Consider the following 12,520-nt stretch of genomic DNA (forward strand, 5'->3'; position numbering starts at 1 on the left):
GATTTAGTTTGTTACAATGATGAAAATATTGTAATGTGCATTTTTAGGATGTAGTGTTTATTTTCCATCCTAAATAAACCGACTCATCAGATACATGTTGTTTCAGGATTTTATTATTGATTTTATAACCAGCAGATACAACCCCGTTCCAAGTCAACGTCATCACTAACTCAGTCATCAAACCCACGCATTCAAAACATTATAGTTTTCTGACTACAAATTTCCTCCAAAAAAATAAAGAACTTCTGAAGGTATTATGAAAAATCTTAAATTTCATTGACAAAGATCTTAAATATTTGTTTTCTAAAGTTAGTTATAAAATGTTTTGTATTTGATTTTGGCAAAAACAAACATGTAAACCCTCGACGTATGTAAAATTCATATACGGACTGATGATTTCTCCAACACTCCTCTCAATAACCCAAAAAATTCCCTTTGGTCCAACAGCCCAGTAGTCCGACGTCCCTTTGTTTTGAAAAAACTAAACCCTCTGCTCCGACATCCCGTTGTCCCGACCATATAGCTCGGCTTTTGTGGATCATCTCCCATAATCTAAAATCTGAATCAACAATACTAATAACGAATTTACTTTTCTCTAGTTTATGAACACATTGAAATGCTTATCTAGCTTAATCCACACAATCTCTGCACCGGTGTGCGAGCAGTTCAGTCTCCCAAATTCCCCGTAACCTGTATTTGTACAGGTCCTATCCCCTGACCAATCGGCTGTCCTAGCCTTCATCCGCGCCTCTCCGCGAAACATTAGTTTCTGGAAGCTTAGTGACGCCGTGAAAACATTATATTATCCAGTATTTTGAAAAGCGAACATTCAAACGAGGGAGACGCTTGTTTGTAGTGAAAGAATCCAGTTAGCTGTTAGCTGTTAGCAGTTAGCGTGTAAGGTAAGATGCTCTTCTTTTTCTCTAAAAGCAAAACCTCGTGATTCTTCCCCAGATTCGTCTGTGGCTGCGTGAACTCGGCTGACCTGGACAGCTGACTTGTTGTATATTAAAATCCGGCTTTGATTCCACTTTGACTGCAGTTTTAAGGGATTTATCTGATGCTCTCATCCAGACAAAGATCCAGCGGCATCTCGACAGGGAAGCCATTCTGCGACTTAACTAACCGCTTTGTTGTTCTCCTGCAGTTCAGGTACGAGCTCCTGATGAGCAGGCAGTGCATCAAATGTCACTAAAATTCAGATGATTTAGCAGCCGATTAGTCACGAAGCCGGAGCTTTGTGTGAAGTACGACAGGGAGGGAGAATAGAGCAAATCCATCTTTGTCAGAGCACAAAGATGCTGCTCGCTACAGACTTAGCAAGTCCCTCTCTGACAATTCAGTAAATGTGAAGTGACTGAAACAATGTCATCTACAGTTTAAGATAAGGTTGCCATTAAACATCCCAAGAGCAGATTGAGGATCAGTTTTGCCTTTGAGGTTATGTCGGCACTTCCCAGGCAAAGATAGAAATCGGTGCCTTGATGTTCGCTCCAACAAAAATGTTTCCGCTTAATCCAACCATGTAATAAGGCTCTCTGCTTCCATTGTGTGCCTGCATGTGTGTGTGTGTGTGTAGTGGTTGCACACACAGTAGAGGTGTGTATGCCCTCATGTGTATAATTGTGTGTGTGCATGTTTTTTTTTTAAATGGCGTCCCGCTGAGTAGGAATCTCACCATTTGTCCTCCAGCTGATTTGTGTAAATGCAACAAAGGGGGCCCAACCCAGTAACTTTATTTTTGGCCCTCCAGCTCTAAGGCTTTACAGATGTCACTCTCAACTCCTCTGCTGCTTGTTGTGCTGCAGAGGAGCATATAGCCAACATACAAGATCCAAATTGATTTCAATAATTACAGACATGAGAGTAAAACCAGCCACTAAAAAAGGACACACATACAAGCTCACACTCTGCTCCAAGCAGCACCGGCATCTGCCCATCATATTAATATCCCATTTATACTTAGCCATGTCATGTGTGTCAATCTTACAGGTATCATAAATCAAAAAAGCCCAATTGAAAAATTGATTGAAATCCGGTCGTCCAAACCACCTTGAAAGTTGATTTGAGATGCATTTTAACCAGCTGTTGAAGAGGTGTACATTGGTCTGTCTATCCAACTGCAGCCTTTCCCCTGTCTCATTAAACAACCTGGAAAAAGCGACTCCAGCCTGCACTGGTACAGAGAGACACCGACGGTAACGGCACCATCACCGTCTGCAGAAGATCAAAGTTAAACATCTGTTGCCTCTTTATCACAGTCTCTCTATCAGCTCCGGCCAATAACAGTGTTTGCTGCCGTTATCAGCTCTTCTCATTCTGACTAACAGCAGCATCCTCTGCTAAACGTGTGGTTACCTTTTCATAGCAATTATTTCTGAGGTGCCCTAAAGCAAGGCCCTGAACCTCTAATTACCTCAGTGGAGAGCTCCTTGTTGGAGAACAAAAGACACTTTTCTTTGAGCAAAAGAAACACTTTGACAAAAGAACACGCAGATTCAGCAAATGTTTCCAGTCTGAGCTGAAGGTGTTTGCTGTGTTTTTCTCAGGGTACTGAGATTAAGAAATGGGACTTTTGCCAGTGCAATAAAATCATTTTTATAAACCATGGTGAGGACTGTCAGAGCTGCAGGGTTCTGCTCAGGGATGATAAAGCAGGATAAGGTGGGAGACCTGACCTGGTAGTCCAGAGGAGGGAAGGGGGGGGGGGACACCCATCATTAGTGTGGCACCAGGAAGGTTGTACACTTGACCCGACAGCCCTCGTTGTCCAGATAAGAATGAGGGATGAGTTTCAGATCATCCTTCTTTTTCCTCCTATTTTCTACAGTGTCCAGTCTAAAAATGTTGCCACCAGGTATAAAAAGAAACAAAATGTAATTGCTCCGATTCTGGCTGCAATGTTTCACTGGCTCAGTAACACTTCTTCATCTCTCTCCTCCTCCCCGCCCTCCCTCTCTCCCTCCCTCCCTATCCCCGGGAACAGCACAGTCTTGTTAAAAGACTGATGTCTGCCCCAGTTTAACTAATTAATCTTTCTCAACTCAAGAGTGTTTCCTAAAGGCCCGGCAGAACCCATCAGACCAATGAGGGATCACACCTGGGCGGAGATACATCACTTTACGTCAGGTGACAAGAGAACATTACACAGAGAAAGGGCTGTGTTGGATTTTATTTAATCTCTTTTACTGAATCTCTCTGATAATCTACAGTGCTACACCCGAGTGTAGGTTTAGAGATGCCTGAGAAAAGATATTGTACTGTTCTCTTAATCCATGTGTTAGTACACTGATCATTTACATGATGAATTACAAATTTACATAATCTGTGATCTGTGCTTAATTTAAGTAAAATTCTGAAAATAATTATTTGGGGCGTCTGGTGGCCTTGTGATTAAGATGCATAACATATGCTAGGAACACAAGGGTTTGATTCCAGCCCGGGACCTTTGTAACATGTCATTTGCCTTCTGGTTTTGACCGTGGTTTCCTGACGCTTCTCGTCTGTTCACTGTCAAAGAAATATTCCTGGACATTAGCCCGTTTCTACAAACTTGTATCATTTTTGTCTCAAGTTGCACACATCTGTCTGACCTTTACGCTGTGTGTTGCAACTGTAACTGTGACCCGAGAAAACGTGATCAGATTAACCCAAAACACTATATTTCTCAGCAAGACATCAGAAGGCACACCCAGATCAGCACCTGGGGTTTTCTTCCTGGTTGGTTTTGGCCAGGTGGTGTCCATGTAGATGCGCAAACCAAATGAAGTGGTTCCTCAAAACATCATTGAGCATATAACCCAGTATCAAAACTTTTTCAGTCAAAGGATACCTGCATTTAATCCTTTATGTACCCAGATCTAAAAACAACACTATTTTTGTTTTTTCTTGAAGCCAATCACCGCAAGCTTTCTTTGATATACTGCAACTTATGATTGGCCCACTACCACAGCAGCTACAACCCATACAGTGTGTATGTGTTTGTATGGGTTTGTAGTGAAGTCAAGACCATCCAAAAGTATGGCTTAACCCATGTGTTGTCTTCCCGTCGACCATGAAAAAAAGTTGTTGTTTTTCTCAACACTATTATCGTTTTTTCTGACATTTTTTGTCACTTTTTCAATGTTGTGGGTGCTTTTTTTATGCTTTTTCCAAAGTTATTTGATACTTTTAATGTTGACGTTTTTAGCTTATTTCGAAGGCCCATTTTTTGTCATGACAAAAATGAAAATGGGTCAAATTTGACCCGAGGACAACATGAAGGTTAACTACAAAATGAAATACATAACAAACAGATGATGGGTATTGAATGAAGTAGAACAAAAAGGTATCAAGTTATGTACTCCATTGGTATCGGTATTACTTTAGGGGAGCTGGTATTGGTACTGGTATCGTAATTTATAAATAAATTAAAACGATACCTAGCCCTTGAAGCCAGTCACCCAAATCTCATTGCGCAGAACTCTCATCTTGACTGCTTGTATGTGCAATCCCATTGCCAAGGCAGGAAGTAGTATCCTATATGTAGGGGCCAGTGGGGGTGTGGAGTTCAGGATGGTGGATGTGGGTGTAGATGACTTTCATGCATGAGAATTGGAGTGTGTGTCCTACAGATCTGTAGTTTACCCTGATCTTTCCATAACCTTAACCATATCAGAGTTGCCATGTGCAGATATTATAGAAGCATTGCCATCGGGAAAAACAACAACATTGTATCGTATCTACGTAATATCATAATCACATCAGTGTTGTTGTCTGGCGTTTAGACCATATGTGAGAGTTGTAATGAAGACTGAGCTTTGCCGTATACCTCAGCTCTTTCTTCATCCCTGTGGTCTGATACAACAGCCTGCATTACTGCAGCCAATGTACTTAACCAGCCATTAATCTCACTTGGATTTCCCCTTGTAAAGATATTCTTCATCGGACAACTCTGGAAACTCTGAAAAAGAGTACATACGAAATACATTTAAAATATTAGCTTAAAGCCTTAAAACTGTTATTTTATGTATTGTATTGTGACAGTCTAACTGCAGCAAATTAATCCCCATGGTTACACGTGCAATTGTACTTACGCCTTGGCACATCAGATTGGATCTTGGCTGCATTGAGTTCCTCCTGTGTAAAGGGAAAAAAACTACAGGAAACACCTTTGTCTCCTTGGGAACCAAAATATAACAACAAAAGCTCCTCTATTTTTACACAACTCTAATTGATATTGAGCATCAAAAGTGAAACCCCGGCCAATGCACCCTCCTCTGAGAGGATTGACAGCTCATTGTTGCATCCTATGTTGTGTGATGGATTTTTTTTTAAACGCAATCTGCTGGATTGCTTTATATAAAAGAATGCTTTTAGTGTTTCTGGCAGCAGAAAAGTCTTTATTCCCTGGACGAGTTGCAACATTGCATCCCACAAAAAAGAAGGGGATTTATGGGAAATGTCGTCTTAATGCGGACAAATCTTTAACACTAACAACATCTCTGTCGTAGATCATCTCAACCATGATCTCATTTGTTTGTCACTATACCCAGATGTTACAGGTAATTTGACAATGATATATGGATGTTAATAATTACTAGCTTTAAAATCTGACCTTTTGAACATGCAGACAGTAACAAATTGTCTTTTTCATCATAAATCCAGAATACATATGTTGCTTCCCTGTCTGGGCCAGGTAGGATTGTCTGTCTGCAGGAGTATGAGCTCTTATGTCAAAGCTTCATTAAGTCCTGGTCCGTGCTGATTGTTACCAGCTGTACTCCAACATACTGTCTTTGTGTGTATACATGCATGTTCATTGGTTTGTAGAGTCAGTGGAGGTTGGCTGGTGAGTGAGTTATATCCTGCAATGATCTAATGAAGGTCCCGGAGAGGAGGAGGACAAGATACTCTTGATATGTCCTACATACCATGGAAATGAAATGTCAAATATTATGATTTTTTTTTCATTTGCTTCAGAGAATGACATGATAAAGAATATAATATCAGTGTGGGAGCAGCCGTACAGTAGGAACCCAGACTTTCCCAGAGCGTTTACGGCTTTAATCCACAAACTCTCCGGTCACAGGCAACTACTGAAAGTTGGGTAAAGGAGAAGTAAAAACAGGAAGAACAGATACATTTACCGGTGAACTTGGCCTAAAGAAAACATGACAAATCTCACGTTTTTTATTTAATAAGTGGAAATGTCTGCATTCTCTAAACGTGTTTTACTTCATCTAAGATTATAGTTTGCTTTTAAAAACAAATAGTCAAGAATACCTTTAGCCATCTATTCCTTTTATATGAATATAACATGCATTTAGAAGCATATTGTTTCTGCCGAGATGCTGAAAAAAGTACCAAATATTTTGTGGTCTGGGAACTGGAGCAGGAAAGTGGTTTAGTGGTTTGACCGTTAGACCATAGGTTCAACCCGTCACGAGCTCTGAGTGCCATGAAGCACTCTAACATGTAACCCTTTGTTGGCTGTTAAGATGAAATACACACATGCACATGTGTTAAAGAAAGCCATCTGACAAAAGAAGGTTTCAGTAGGCACACTGAATGAAGATACTCACTTTGTGAGTCACATTGGGGTGTCCTAAAATCATTTTTAAATAAATTTAGTCCCAGAATGGATCCCTGGGGCACTCCACAGTATACCAGCAAGGGAGGTTAAACATGGTCACCAATGAAAACAAAGCATCTTCAGTTTGTTTGAGTAAAACCACTTCGAAGTCGTAGAAATAGACAGAGAGCTGGAGTCTATTTATCAGAATAAAGTGGTCAACTGTTGCAGACAGTTGTATCAGAATGGAGCTTTCACCTGTATCCACAGTGCTTTAAAGATTTTTGTATTTCTCTGCATTTTTTAGTATTTTAAAATACTGTTTTGACAAATCAGGATGGGCCCATGGAGTTAAAAGTCATCAGTGGAGGCATGAGCAACAGCGAATATGTTTTCATACTCACTTGTATCCTGGTTATGTTTTACACATGTGGATGTCTAATCTTGGTTTCAGAAACCAGGATTATCCCAGTTTTGAAACATCTAGGTAAGCTACCTGGAGTACTCAGAAGAAAACTGGGATACTGTAGCATTTAAACACATTATCCAAGTCCAAGACTCAAAACTGGAATACTACTGTGCATGTAAACACATTCAGTGTCTGCTGCTAAAGTTGTCCAAATAAACCCAAAAAAAACAACTGTTTAAAATAAAATGGTTTCAGTGGATGATTTGATAGGCGTCGACTGGCACGTTGCAGAACTCAGTACCATGTTGATTTAGTAAAATCACACCTCGTCCTCAGTGGGACTCCCACTCTCTCACGGTGGATTGATCCTGACCCTAACTTGACTTCCAAAGCCAATAAACAGCTAGCACATGCTGATGAAGGAGAAGTGAAACTGTTACTTTTGGCTCCCTGTTCTCTGCTTTGATGTGAAATCACCAGAGGACCTTGGCTGATAGACTAAATATATACAGACATCTGCACCTCACTTCATTCGTGTTTTATGTTCTTTGCAAACATGTTATTTTTTTCTTTTACCCGCAACTGTGGAGAGAGTCATGGTAGGCTAATGAAAATCGTCTGTCGCTCCGTGATTGATTGCACGAACAGCCAATTGGAACCCTGCTCGCACAAAATTGGTTTCATGTAAACCAACAGTGGCACTGCTGCTTCTTCATTTCATTAAATGTACTAGGGCTTCAATACTTTTTATCCATTACTTGTATTGAATGAAAGACAGCCAGACAGGATAGCTATCGTATAGATTCAAAACCATGTGTGCAACAGTGCAAATAATTTCCAATTTTCATCAGAAGGATGGAGAGTAGAAGGGAGAAAGAGAGCAGAAAAACAAAGCATGTGCCAGATGAATTAGTGAAGTATATATCATAGAAAATGACTTCTTTACAAAGCGAGGGTCATGTACCTGTGCTGGATTTAAGAAGCTTCTATGAGTTATCATGCTATCATTCCACGCTGTCAGTGCCTTATTATTTGGAGGATCAGTGACGCTTGTATTATATTTCATTCCTTACTCATTTCGGGAACCTTCCACTGCAGTCCTGCTGAGCCCACTCATAACTGGGGGAGTTTTAGGACTTCATAAGTTTTCCCAGAGAAAAGCCACAAGACTGATTTAGCTGTAATCTTATCCTACGTCTTTATAGAAGCCAGATCTGGTGCATTGCAAGCTGCGCGGTCAGGCTTGTAGATATACTGTATGATATAAGCCGTGGAAATGACAGAGTCCCCTTCTAAGTTACAGAGGTACAACTGAAAAGATGAGCTGTAGTCGGCTCTGTGTGATGGGCAAAAAGAAAAGACACTCTAGGTTCTGTAAATGTGAACAATCACAAATGGTTAAATAATAACGGTTAGATCCAGAAATTGTATGTTTCGGAAGGTTACAGAAATTGTTGCTCGCTGCCCTCCCTTTATCCGTTGAAAAAGTGTGGAAAGAGGGTGACCTGGATCTATTTGACCAGCCAACAGGCAGTTCTGATGGCGTCTACTGGCCTCTCATAGGCCCAGCCAGTAGATTGTTGATGTGATTCTTCTCATGTTTGATCAGTCTGTAAAAAGAGGTTTTCCCTCACTGTACATTGAAAAAAACTTCACATGACAGCAGTAATAATAATTTGTGTCCCTCCATTTGTATATAACCGTCAGACATGCAAACTGCATGAGTAAATGAGTATCCAGCACAAGGCTTTACATACATTGTATGAGCAACGTGTAGTCATCCTGCTGTATGCTGTCGCAGTGTTAAATGTAAGATATGCAATGAGTCTCTATCAAATATATATTGAAACTGATGAGACAATTCATTGCACTTTATGTTCATTAATTAAGGCTTTAATGGCAAAATAAGTTATACAATCCATCCTGATGCAGCCTGTGAAAAGAAAACATTCTTCTTCCTTTGCATTGTCACTTTCCCTCTCATTGTTGCTCTCATCGCTCCCTCTTGCACACCTGGTGCCAGATATTGCATACAAATTGTTTTTGCATATCATTGAATTGGATTTGGTGAACATCTGCCTGATTGCTTTACAGCGCAAAAAAGGGTTTACTTTGCAAGTGATAGATTAGAGAGATTTTATTCCACTTACAATATTCTGATTGCAGAGTTTCAGCATTAAAGTGGATATGTGTTAGCTTATATCTTTTCGCTTGCTTTTTAACAATACAGACCAAGAGAAAGCGAACAAAATTGATCACAGCGCCTGTGCCACTGTTTATGTGCCTTTGTGCCAGGCAGCAGTGCATGCATTGTCTCTGTACTCTTGGAGGCATTCTCCTTTAACAGGGGAATCCCAGAGTCTGGAATAATGATATTTTTTGCTAATTTCACAGCATTAAAAGACAAAACATTCTTTTTTTCAACTTTTGTACCCACATGTCGACTGCTAACCCACAATGCCTTTGGAAAGCAATTCACCCGTATCCAGAGGGGCGAACTCCTCGTGGGTCCTCACCATAAAACCAATGAAACGTCACCAGTAAAGGGCTGAGATACTGACGGAGCTCAGCATCAACTTCAGTTGGTTTATGGGAAACGTGGTCTTCATTTTAATTGAAAATGCAGCATGTACAGTCCGCTATTTAATCAAACAAGAAATATGAATGATATTTTATCCTTGACTGTCAGTTGGTATCATGACCCAGTAATATTTAAGTATAAAGAGAAAGACAGGAAGAGAAACACATGCAGACAGGGGGCGAGGAAGAGAGCACACGAGAGAGCTGAATGGAAGAGGAGGGGGTAGCTGTAGCGGGTCGGAGTATCACCGCAGCGTCAAAGTCAAAGTCAGATCAATTTATGCTGTTAAATTCTTCAAGGCGTCTGCTGAAAGCTGGAGGTGGGGGGGTTGGGCACCATGCTTGTTTACCGCTGATGAGGGATAATTTCAAATTCTCTGTGGCAGGAGTCACCTGATAGTCACTCATACCAGCATATGAAATATTGGGGCCACAACGATCACAGTGGGACTCTAATGACATATCAGTCTGCTGCAGTAGCGAGGCTACTTGTATACCTTGCGGCTGGATGGGTCAATTTAGATCACGTTCAGAGTATAAATTAATCAGGGAGCTGGGGGAGAGAGTTTCAATTAAGGAAACCTGGATTGAATTCTCATGAACTTGTATATAATTTATTAATCTATCTTTATATGGACAAAAAAGGACCTTAAATCATTTTCCCAGCATCAAAAAGAAGTACCATCATTTTCTTGATGAATGCATGCATCTGAGCAAAATATATAGTGCAAAGCCTAAGCTAACCCACGACCGAAATCCCAATCCATAAATGCTGTTTAAAAACAATGCATGAGCAGCGGTGCGTCGACTTATCCCAAATGCAGATGTCAGGGCAGGCTTTCTGCTTATCTGATCTGACACTTAACATGGCAGATGTATCTGACTAGTATATGGCACGAGACGGGATATGAAAATGACTATCTCATTTAAATAGGATTTGTAACGTCGACCTTTATGGGGGGAGGGGGGGAATGCATGGAGTTGTTTCCGTTAAATGAAGAGTGGAAGCCGTCTTTAAGACGTGATGAATCTAGTGTGAGATCTACAAGGAGACATTCAACGGCTCAGGATCTATATGGGCTATACGTGGCCTCGGTCAGGAAAAAGCTATCAGAATAACTACGTATAAGGGAGCTGCTGCTCGAACGTGCTCTTCTGTCTTGGGTGACAAATTGACGTCTGTCAGCAGACTGTGGTTGAACTGAAAGCTCAAGCGAGCAAAACTATTTAGTTCTGAGTGTTCAAAGTGTAGTTGGTGTGTGACGGCATGTAAGCTTGGCAGGCGTCCGGTTACAGGGTGGATGCTGCGGAGGGTTGTTTCAGAGCAGTAAAGAAATCAGGGACGGACACATAGTACAGTAGAGTATTTGCATAGAACACACACTGCAATAACTGCAACATGGCTGCTGACTGACTAAAAATGTTACGTTAAAAAAGGTTGTTACAGATATTTGGATGGAAGGAGTTAGTGATCCAGGAATATTAGAACCAGTTTGATGGGATATTCTGAGCATGAATGATGCCAAAGAAAACAAGTATTGTTCTATGTGGCATAATCATGTTGTAAATTTTGGAACTGCACTTACCCATAATGCAGATGCAAGCGGGATATGCAATGTTGAACCTTGACCCAATCAATGCAGCGATTGAGATCTGTCTTTTGGTCCCTAATATGTGTCAAGCTTAAAAAAAATAGTTGCTACACTTTACCCAATGCATCTTTCTTTAGAGCCTTTGTCACTAACCAGTGTAAGTCGAGTGCAGATTTGAGTCACGCATGCTCAGATTTAAACGGCTTTCTATTAATCTCTCTCTGTGCTCATTCCGAGAATACTCAAGTTACATCATGAGTAAATTTCTCTAGACAAAACTTCTCCAGAGCCCCAGAATGACTCACTGTCTTTGGCGTAAAATTAAAAGAACCCCTCTTCAACTCAATCTGTTGCCCAGTTGGTCAGAAGACCATTCTTAAGTGGTTGCCTTTCGATCATTTTTTAACTCATGCAGAAAATGCCAGCGGCTAAACTTAACCGCAGGACATGCAGAGAGTTCATTCTTATGTTCCTATGCGAGTGGGTGTTTCACATGGGATCAGCTTCATCTCTGGAACTGGAAGCTCTCCAAATAGTCTGTCCTAGAACCTCTTTTTATTACTCTTGACCAGCAGAATGTGGACTAAAACACATGTTCCTGATCACAAATCAGAGTCAATTGACAGGGATTTGATGAAGACGCAAACAAAGTGTCGAGCTGAAGACGTGAGTGACGCCCAGGGACTGGGCGAGGCCGTCCCGCGGGTTTGGCTCGGCTCTGCCGACGCTAAAAGAGCCGTCGCTCAGCGCTGGGAGCACTGTTACACAATGATGAGAAGCCAGAGAGGGAAAAAGGAGGGAAAAATAAGAGGTAAATAGAGAGCTTGAGCTGACGAAGAGGGTGAAATGAGAGCTGGTTAGAGACCGAAGACGTGAACTCTGGCTGGAACCCCCCTCCCCCCCACCCGCCCCTCGCTCTGGCGGCCTCCGTCGCAGCCTCAACGGGATGAGGCATTTGGGTACAACTCCGAGAATCTGACATCAAACCGACAGCAAGACATGATATCTTATTTTCCTGAGTCACGCTGACTCAAATCCAGCTCTCCACTTATTATTTTCTCATGCCTGTAGTGAGAGAAGAAGTAGCGCTCGGGATGAAAAACTCGCCGACAGTCGACTCCCAGATGTTCATGCAGTTCCTTCACTTTTAATTCAAATAATTTGCAGATTGTTTTCCTGACGGAGGATAAAGACGTTCCCCCTTGTCAGATCTCTTCGCTTCTGATTGAAAGAAATCCTTGACCCACGAGTGCCTTCAAATTATGCCGAAGGAACACGATTGCATGTGCATGCAATTGTATCTGTCAATCTCTGCCTGAATATAAGACATGTGGACAAGCCTTCACCATATATATAGAGTCTAGTATGCGTGTGTGTTAGTGGGGG

The 12,520-nt window shown here is 41.3% G+C and overlaps 2 long non-coding RNA genes across 2 annotated transcripts in view; one reads left to right on the forward strand and one right to left on the reverse strand.

Moving 5' to 3' along the window:
• The window catches only part of LOC116673970 (uncharacterized), a 12,336-nt gene extending 11,769 nt beyond the window's left edge, over positions 1-567 (reverse strand). The window contains exon 1 of the long non-coding RNA XR_004327931.1: positions 409-567. This is a non-coding gene — a long non-coding RNA (uncharacterized LOC116673970). The remainder of the gene's footprint in view (positions 1-408) is intronic.
• A 3,331-nt stretch (positions 568-3,898) lies between these two features.
• The window catches only part of LOC116673969 (uncharacterized), a 20,023-nt gene continuing 11,401 nt past the window's right edge, over positions 3,899-12,520 (forward strand). The window contains exon 1 of the long non-coding RNA XR_004327930.1: positions 3,899-3,971. This is a non-coding gene — a long non-coding RNA (uncharacterized LOC116673969). The remainder of the gene's footprint in view (positions 3,972-12,520) is intronic.

Source organism: Etheostoma spectabile, chromosome 24 (genome assembly GCF_008692095.1).
Source record: "Etheostoma spectabile isolate EspeVRDwgs_2016 chromosome 24, UIUC_Espe_1.0, whole genome shotgun sequence".
NCBI classification, from domain to species: Eukaryota; Metazoa; Chordata; class Actinopteri; order Perciformes; family Percidae; genus Etheostoma; species Etheostoma spectabile.